Genomic DNA, 9,041 nt, shown 5'->3' with positions numbered 1-9,041 from the left:
ACAATATAAGGCAGGAAATAATCAAACTCAGGGCTGAAATCAAACAATTAGAAACAAAAAGGACCATACAAAGAATCATCAAAAGCAAGAACTGATTTCTTTCTTTGAAAAATTCAACAAGATAGATAAACCGTTGGCCAGACTCAGCAGAGGGTACTGAGTAACAAAGTCCAAAGTAACAAAATCAGAAACAAAAAGGAGACATAACCACTGATACTGAGGAAATTCAAAAAATCATCAGATCCTACTTCAAAATCCTATATTCAACAAAACTGGAAAATCTGGAGGAAATGGACAACTTTCTACACAAATACAAGTTACCAAAGTTAAATCAGGATAATTTAACCTGTATAAACAATCCCATAACTCCTAAAGAAATAGAAGCAGTTACTAAACGTCTTCCAATTAAAAAAATGCCCAGGACCAGATGGGTTTAGTGCAGAATAGAAAAAGACTTTCATAGAACCCTAACAGCAATACTGTCTAAACTATTCCACAAAACAGACACAGAAACAGAAAGGAAAACTTCTCAAATCCTTCTATATAGCCACAATTATGACTATAAATAAACCATATAAAAATTGCAACAAAGAAAGACAGCTTCTGAAAAAAGATCCCTTATGAATATTGAGGAGAAAATATTCTACAAAGTTCTCACAAACTGAATCCAAGAACACATCAAAACAACCCTTATGGCATGATCCAGTATCTTCATCTCAAGAGTGAAAGGATGGCTAAATACATGGAAACCTAACAAAGAAATCCTTTATATGAAAAAAAAAAAAACCTCAAAGAATAAAACCCCATGATCATCTCATCAAATGCTGAGAGCATTTGACAATATTCTTCACGACATCATGTCAAAAGTCTAGGAAAGAACTGCAATTCAAGTTCTATAGCTAAACATAGTAAAAGCAATATACAGCAAACATGTAGCCAACATTAAACAAAATGGAAAGTGACTTGAAGCAATCCCACTAAAATCAAGTAATAGGCAAGGCTACACAGTCTCTCCCTACTAATTCAATACACTCCTTGAAGTCCTAGCCAGAGCAATCAGAGCAAAAAAGGAGGTCAGAGGGATAGAAATTGGAAATGAAGAAGTCAAAATATCACTATTTTCAGATCACATGATAGCATAACTAAATGACTTGAAAAGTTCAACCAGACAACTACTAAGCCTGATCAACAAATTCAGCAAAATGATTTGAAATAAAATTAACTCAAACAAATCATAGCCTTCCTCTATCAAAGGATAAAGAGTCTGAGAAATAAGTTAGAAAAATGCCACCCTTCACAGTAGCCACAAATAATGTAAAAACCACAGTGTGACTCTGAACAAGCAAACAAAGAATCTGTGTTACAAGAATTTCAAATGTCTGAAAGAAGGAAATTTAAGAAGGTCTCAAAAAATGGAAAGATCTCCCATGCAAATGGACTTGGAGGTTTAATATTGAAAAGTGGCTACTTGCCAAAAGCAATCTCCAGATTCAATGAAATCCACATCAAAATTTGACCTCAGCTCTTAATAGAGTCAGAAAGAGCAATTTGCAAATTCATTTGAAAAAACAAATGAGGAGAGCAAAAATTATCCACAACAATAAAAGAACTCCGGGGGGAATAGCCATTCCTGACCTCAAGTCGTAGTTCAGAGCAATGGTGATAAAAATTGTCCGATATCAGTACAAGGACAGGCAGTATGATCAATGGAAAAGTATTGAGAAACAGAAATAAACCCACACTCCTATACTCACTTGGGCTTTAACAAAGAAGTTAAATCCGTCCAATGACAAAAAAAATAGCATTTTCAACAAATGGTTCAACTGGAAGTCAAGAATGCAAATTGAGCCATTCTTATCCCCCTGTACATAGCTCAGATTGTAGTGGATTAAGGAGCTGTATTTAAAATCTTGATATACTTGAATTAATAGAAGAGAATATGGGGAAGAGGTTTGAACACGTGGGCACTGGAGAAAATTTTCTGAACAAAACTCCAATGGCTTATGCTTTATGATCAAGAATCGACAAATGGGATCTTATAAAACTGCAAATCTTCTGTAAGGCAAAGGACACTATTGTTTGGACAAAACAACAACCAAGAGATTGGGAAAAGATCTTTACCTATCCTACAACATATAGAGTGCTTATATCCAAAATATACAAAGAACTCAAGAAGTTAGACCACAGGGAGACAAATGACCATATTAAAAATAGGTTTCAGTGCTAAACAAAGAATTCATAGCTGAGGAATGCCTTATGGCTGAGAAAAACCTAAAGAAATGTTCAACATCTTTAGTCATGAGGGAAATGCAAATCAAAACAACCCTTAGATTTAACCTCACACCAGTAAGAATGGCTAAGATCAAAACTCAGGTGACAGCAGATGCTGGCGAGGATGTGGAGAAAGAGGTAACCTCCTCCATTGTTGGTGGGTTTGCAGACTGGTACAACCATTCTGGAAATCAGTTTTGAGGTTCCTCAGAAAGTTGGACATTATACTACTTGAGGACCAAGCTATACCTCTCTTGGGCATGTAACCAAAAGATGCCCCAACATATAACAAAGAAACATGCTCCGCTATGTTCATAGCAGCATTATTTATAATAGTCAAGATGTGGAAAGACACCAGTTGACCTTCAACAGAATCATGCATACAGAAAATGTCGTACATCTGCACAATGGAATATTATTCAGCTATCAAAAACAAGAACTTTATGACATCCATAGGCAAATGGATGGAACTCAAAAATATCCTGAGTGAGGTAACCCAATCACAGAAAAACACACATGGTATGCACTCATTGATAAGTGGATATTAGCCCAAATGCCTGAATTGGCCTAGACGCACAGAAGACATGAAACTCAATAAGGATGATCAAAATGTGAATACTTCACCCCTTCTTTAAAAGGGGAACAAGAATACCCTTGGCAGGGAATAGGGAGGCAAAATTTAGAACAAATGTAGAAGGAACGTATATTCGGAGCCTGTCCCACATGTGTCCCAAAGATACACAGCCACCCAATTAGACAAGATGGATGAAGCAAAGAAGTGCAGGCCAACAGGAACTGGATGTTGAGCTCTCCTGAGAGACACACCAAGAGTACAGCAAATACATAGGCGAATGGCAGCAGCCAACAACTGAACTGAGAACAGGAACGTTTAAGGAATCGGAGGAAGATCTGGAAGAGATTGAAGGAACTGGAGACCTCATATGAACACCAATGCCAACCAAGCAGAGCTTCCAGGGACTAAGCCACTTCCCAAAGACTATACATGATTGACCCTGGACTCTGACCTCATAGGTATCAATGAATAGTCTAGTAAGATCACCAGTGGAATGGGAAACCCTTGGTCCTGCTAAGACTGAACCCCCAGTATACGTGATAGTTGGGGGGAGTGTGGAAATGTGGGAGGATGTGGAAGGGAACACCCATATAGAAGGGGAGGGTGAGGCGTTAGGGGGATGTTGGCTCAGAAACTGGGAAGGGGAATAATAATCGAAATGTAAATAAGAAAATATTCATGTTAATAAAGATTAAAAAAAAAGATTTAATGCCAGTAATGAAATAGACTTGCTAGCAAGACACAGTAAGCAGGATAAGAGCAAAAACATATTTCTTCGATGTCATTATATAGGCTTCCAATAGGAAGAATTGCCCACATTGTAGCTGGAATAAATACCTGGATTCAGGGAGTGTTTTTATATTTAAAAAATTCTTACTAGAACTAGATCTTCTCACTTTGAATGAAAGTGGAAGTCCCTCAAAGGTATGCCCATTATTTTGTGGTTTTAGATAATTCCAGTCGTAGTCAAGTACGCAACAAAAAAATAGCCATCACGACTCTACTTCTTGTCAACCTGAAGCAACATCATATTTCCTTATGCTGTGAATAATTTATAAATGAAAATAATATCCAGATGATAATGGTGGTTTGATAAAATAGAATGATCCTACATACAAATGGAAATGCAATATACATTTAACCAAATCATAGATATACTGATGTGATATAATCATCAATTCTACAATCTCAAACACATTACATATTTAGAATCATTGGAAATGTATTCTACGGCACATTTATTTAGTATCTCAAATTTGAAACGAATATGTAAACCATTGGTATTGTCTTAATTGGTATTATATTGCATGATAAAGAAATTGATGAAAGAAAACAAAAAAAATCTACTGAAAAACTTTGTTAACAAAATACAAAAAATTAACAAAAATTGAAATTATTGATTTCAATTATTAATCATTTTTCTACAACTTGTTATTGTTATAAAGACAACCATGTGTAAATACCTTCTTCACTACCCTGTCTTATTTCTTCACCCATAAGAAGCACCTCATTAGATAACAATCTAAATTCCTGATGGATTTGCACTCTTTGTCATTCCGCATGGGTTTAGCTATTTTCTTTTTACATTGATTGTGTGGGTAAAGATTTCTCCATCTTTTCCCACATGCATCTGTCTCCGGTTTCTACCTCTTGTCCTGAAAAGTTTTATGGGAGAGCACACAACACTTTTCTAGAAAATGAGAGTCAAAATGACCTAGCTGACTGCATGTTCTATACTCTTGTTAAACTGCATTCTTGTTTCCCCCTGCATCAGTCAGACCAGGATGTTTTTTTTTTTTTGTATGCTTTGTATTTAAAATGAAATCTGGTGATTTGCATTTAGAGTTAGTCTATTGAAAATGTTTCCCTCCAAGTCTTGGTCATATTGAATGGTCTTTCAATTTTTACCCTACAATATTATGAAGACACAGCATCATCTATTTGAAATCCTAAACAGTTTGAGCACCTTATACATTTCATCATGGACTTTGACCCTGATGTGTGGAGATTTCTTCCAAGAGTTCAACCTGAGGCATTCAACCGGGAACCAAGCAAAGATCTCAACTCAGCAGTTGAGGCCCCTGTGATACCCTGGTCTAAATTTCCTATAGAAATTGCCAACTATTTAGTCACTTCCAGAAGCAATACTGGGTATGGCACCTTCTGTTTGAACTCATAGTGAAGGTAAATTTTTGCTGCTGGTAAAATACATTAAAGTTTTAGTGAGATGTCACCAAGTGGCCCTTTACCCAAGTGTATGAGTGTGTTGTAGCCACCATTAATTTGTCTCTTATATTCATTTATTTGTTCTAGTGTTGTCTATCTCTGTCCTCCTGATGATTCTTTTATTTGTCATTGTGAATTGAGAATTAGGGATTAAATATAATAAGCAGCTCACTCCTTTGCCATATTATCTTTACTATTTCCTGAAGACCTATAAAGACAAGGAATTGTGTTTAGATTCTATATGTTAGAATGTTTTGTTTTGTTTTCTTTTGTTTTGTTTTGTTTTTTGACGTCGAATGGTTGAGTGCAGGGACATAAAACCACTGGAAAAGAGGAGAAGTATTGCTGGGTGTCATAAGCACTCCTGGACATTCTCATTAGTTTCCTTACATAAATGTGTCCTTAGGTGGATAATGACAGGTTCCTCTCTGGCTTGCACCTGTTTCCTTAAAATTATATCTGTGATAACTTTATAAATAATCTTCACCCAGGATATAACAGGGACCAAACAACTATCCCAAGGTTACACAGAGATTGACCTATGATTCTTGCCATCTATGTAGAAGAGGATGGACTTGTCAGGCATCATTGGGAGGAGAGGTCCTTTGTCCTGTCAAGACTCAATATCTCATAGTAGGGGTATGTCAGGGAATGGAGGTGGGAAGGAGTGGGTGGATAGGTGTATAAGGAGCACCCTCATAGAAACAGGGGAAGAGGGATACGATAGTTGGTTCCAGAAGGTGAAACGGGGAAAGGGAAGAACAATTAAAATTTAAATAAAGATTCATAAATTATATCAGTTTTGCAGTAATCAAGCCTCAAGTGAAAAAACATTAAAAATTCTACACATCTATTAAGATGAGGAAGAACTAACCTATCCTCCTTCTCTTTAGGATTGGTGCCTTCATGCTGTGCCTCAGCCATGCCCAAGTACCCTTTCTTCTTCTTCTCCTGAAGTGTCTCTTGCATACCTACAGTTGATCCAACTATGCTCTTTGTGGCCTGAACACACGAATATGGCTTAAATCTGTGCAGTTCCTGCAATTATTTCCTCCAGTTTGCCTCTGATCTTTTTCATTTAGGAACAAAAGATCTGAGTAAGGAGGCCCTATCCTGAGTTATCATATGTATTTCCTTCAGGACAAGTGACCAATACTACTAGAGAACACAGAAACGTTCTTTCTCTGAGAAAACTCAGACACTCATCTCTATCTTAGAAAATGTTTTTTATGTTCATCAGCACAATGACAATGATTGCCAACAATTACTGGCCGCCCTGTTCATATCAGAAGAGAGGGACTGAAAATTGTTGGAAAATAAAAATGTGGTACTGCATCCATATATGGATCTCTGACTGATAACAAGAATTGTATTGAGAGTCATTTTCCATTCCTCACACCTCCCTTAGGATTCTGACCTTGACCAAGGTACTGTGGTGCTGGTCATCTATTTCCAGACTTTCTGGCTGGGCTCGATGCAGCAGCTCAGAAGACAGAAAACCTTTAAAAAAATAAGTGAGTTCACACATGGTACATCAGAAAAACATTCTTTTCTAGTATACTTTTATGGACTTATCCTTTAGCTACACCAATAGTTCCAGCGGCCCTGGGCATAGGCAGATGTTCAAAAGTGCTTTTGTCACTCAGTTGGCACCAGATATTTGATGTAAAAACATTAGAGAGATGTGCAGGTATTGGTGAGTCTCAGTGTTTAGTGGTAGCTTAAAATGAGTGGGAAAATAGAGATTTGACTGAGAGCCAGAGGACAAGAGACTTACCAAGGCCAATAGTGGCAATCCTAACAGTATATCTGGAAGAAAAACATGTTTTATGAAACAAACAAGAAAAGGGCCAGAAGACTACCAAACAACCATTGGAGAAAGACAATCATGCCTCATGCAAATAAGGTGTACATTGAAAAAAATATGTCCTGTAACTTGAAGTAAAAGGAAAATTGAGTACAACAGTTAGAAGAGTAATGGGGCCCAGGCTACTACACTCCAGGAGTCTGCAGTAAAACTTAAAATTGTGGAAAAACAATTGAGTTCTTACAGGTCACTGGATTGATATTCAGTCCTCAAAAATCTCCTAAGACAATTACCTGATCAGAAGATAACATTCAAATTAGCAAAAGGAAAACTCCCTTATTGTCTCTGAAGCAGCAAACATTCCATTAACGTTTGCAAGGGGATAATAACTAACCTGTTATTGATCATGTCAGATTGTCTCCACTTCTTCCTGTTCCCTTCTGGCATGAGATCTCTTGCATAAAATGAAAGCAACCATCATCTTTTCTAACAATGAGACACAGTTAGACTTCCAGACACTAACAAAGAAAATATTGTTTCTGTTTACCCAAAGAATATCACCTTTGTGAAAGTCCTGTTCCTTATACAAAAGACAGTTGGACTATCTTTCAGATTTGTAGTAAGAATCCTAGGTGTATTGACAGAAACTATCCTCCCAGGCCTGGTCCTAAAACAAAATCCTATAATTGTTCAACAAACCCATTCATTTGTGCTTATGCAGATTAAATAATCCACAGTCCAGATGCAAAGGGAGAGTTACAGACTATAATCCCCAGCTGACAAATGTGGGCATCCTAATATCCTTCCAGTCTCACTGAAGGATGTTGTCATTTCCTGAGAAGAAACTGGGAACATTAATTATATAAACAATCCGAGATCTGAGGTACTTGTGTTATAGTGTAGAGGCTACTTACCCTATAGTTCCTATCTCATATACACTCAGAAATCTTAATCCTCCAGGGAAAATATGTAGACAGACTGTCTTGTACTTGAAAGATGTATTCTTCAGGTTCCATTTGGCAGAGGAGGTAAAATTCAATTCTGAATGACAGTTACAGAGGGATGTAAAAATGGGCAAATAATTTAGACCCTATTCAGCCAAGGACTTCAAATTTCTCCAGTCGGGATAGTGGCTGGCCTCAGAAGTTTCCCAGGTTGACACTCTTACAAGATATAGATAATGTTCTCCTCTCTCATGTAACTCAAAATAATTGTAAAAGGGAAACTGAGACACTGGTCCAAGAGTTATAATCACTGAGCTAGGGTGAGCTGGAATGTTCACCTTTTTATATGAAGAGGACACCAAGCTTGGCAAAAATCTGGGGGAGGCAAAAGAAACCTGTATCAGAGAATGGTTGCTGTTATCCCACTGGTCCCATCTCCAAAGATTACGAGACAGGTTTGAGATATTCTTGGTGTGGGTGGGGATTGCTCTGCCGGAATACCAGGGTTTTGGAGAAATAGCAAAGCCCCAATAGCCCATAACACATGAGGGTACTAGGACGAATCTGCGTGGAGACAGAAGGTATGGAGTTTGAAACTTGATAGTTTGTTTTGGTTACACCCCAACATTGCAAGGTTCCTCAGAATGTTTTATCTGTTTTTCCATGAAACAGATGAAAAGGCACTGTTTGAAGGATTTAAAAAACACTTTATGGCTGTGAAAACACCTTGTAGTGCACCTGTCCATACAAATGGATCCTGTAGCCTCAGAATGGATCACTTGTCTAAAGGCTATGTTAGCTGCCCCTATTCTTTGAAAGAAGCAGAGAAGCTAAATCTGGGTCAGCATTCTATGCTCCTATCATCCCAGAGAGTTGAAGCCTTTCTACAAGGAACACCACAACCTGGCTTCTATTTTTTTTTCATCTTTATTAACTTGAGTATTTCTTATTTACATTTCAATTGTTATTCCCCTTCCCGGTTTCTGGGCTAACATCCTCCTAACCCTTCCCCCTCTCTTTCGATATTTGTTTTCCCCTCCCCATCCTACCCCCATTACCAACCTCCCCGCAACAATCCTGTACACTGGGGGTTCAGTCTTGGCAGGACCAAGGGCTTCTTCCCCTTCAACTGGTGCCCTTACTAGGCTATTCATTGCTACCTATGAGGTTGGAGCCCAGGGTCAGTCCATGCATAGTCTTTGGGTAGTGGCTTAGTCCC

The sequence above is a fragment of the Rattus norvegicus genome, chromosome Y (genome assembly GCF_036323735.1).
Source record: "Rattus norvegicus strain BN/NHsdMcwi chromosome Y, GRCr8, whole genome shotgun sequence".
In the NCBI taxonomy this organism is placed as follows: Eukaryota; Metazoa; Chordata; class Mammalia; order Rodentia; family Muridae; genus Rattus; species Rattus norvegicus.
Note: the sequence above shows the minus strand (reverse complement) of the source record.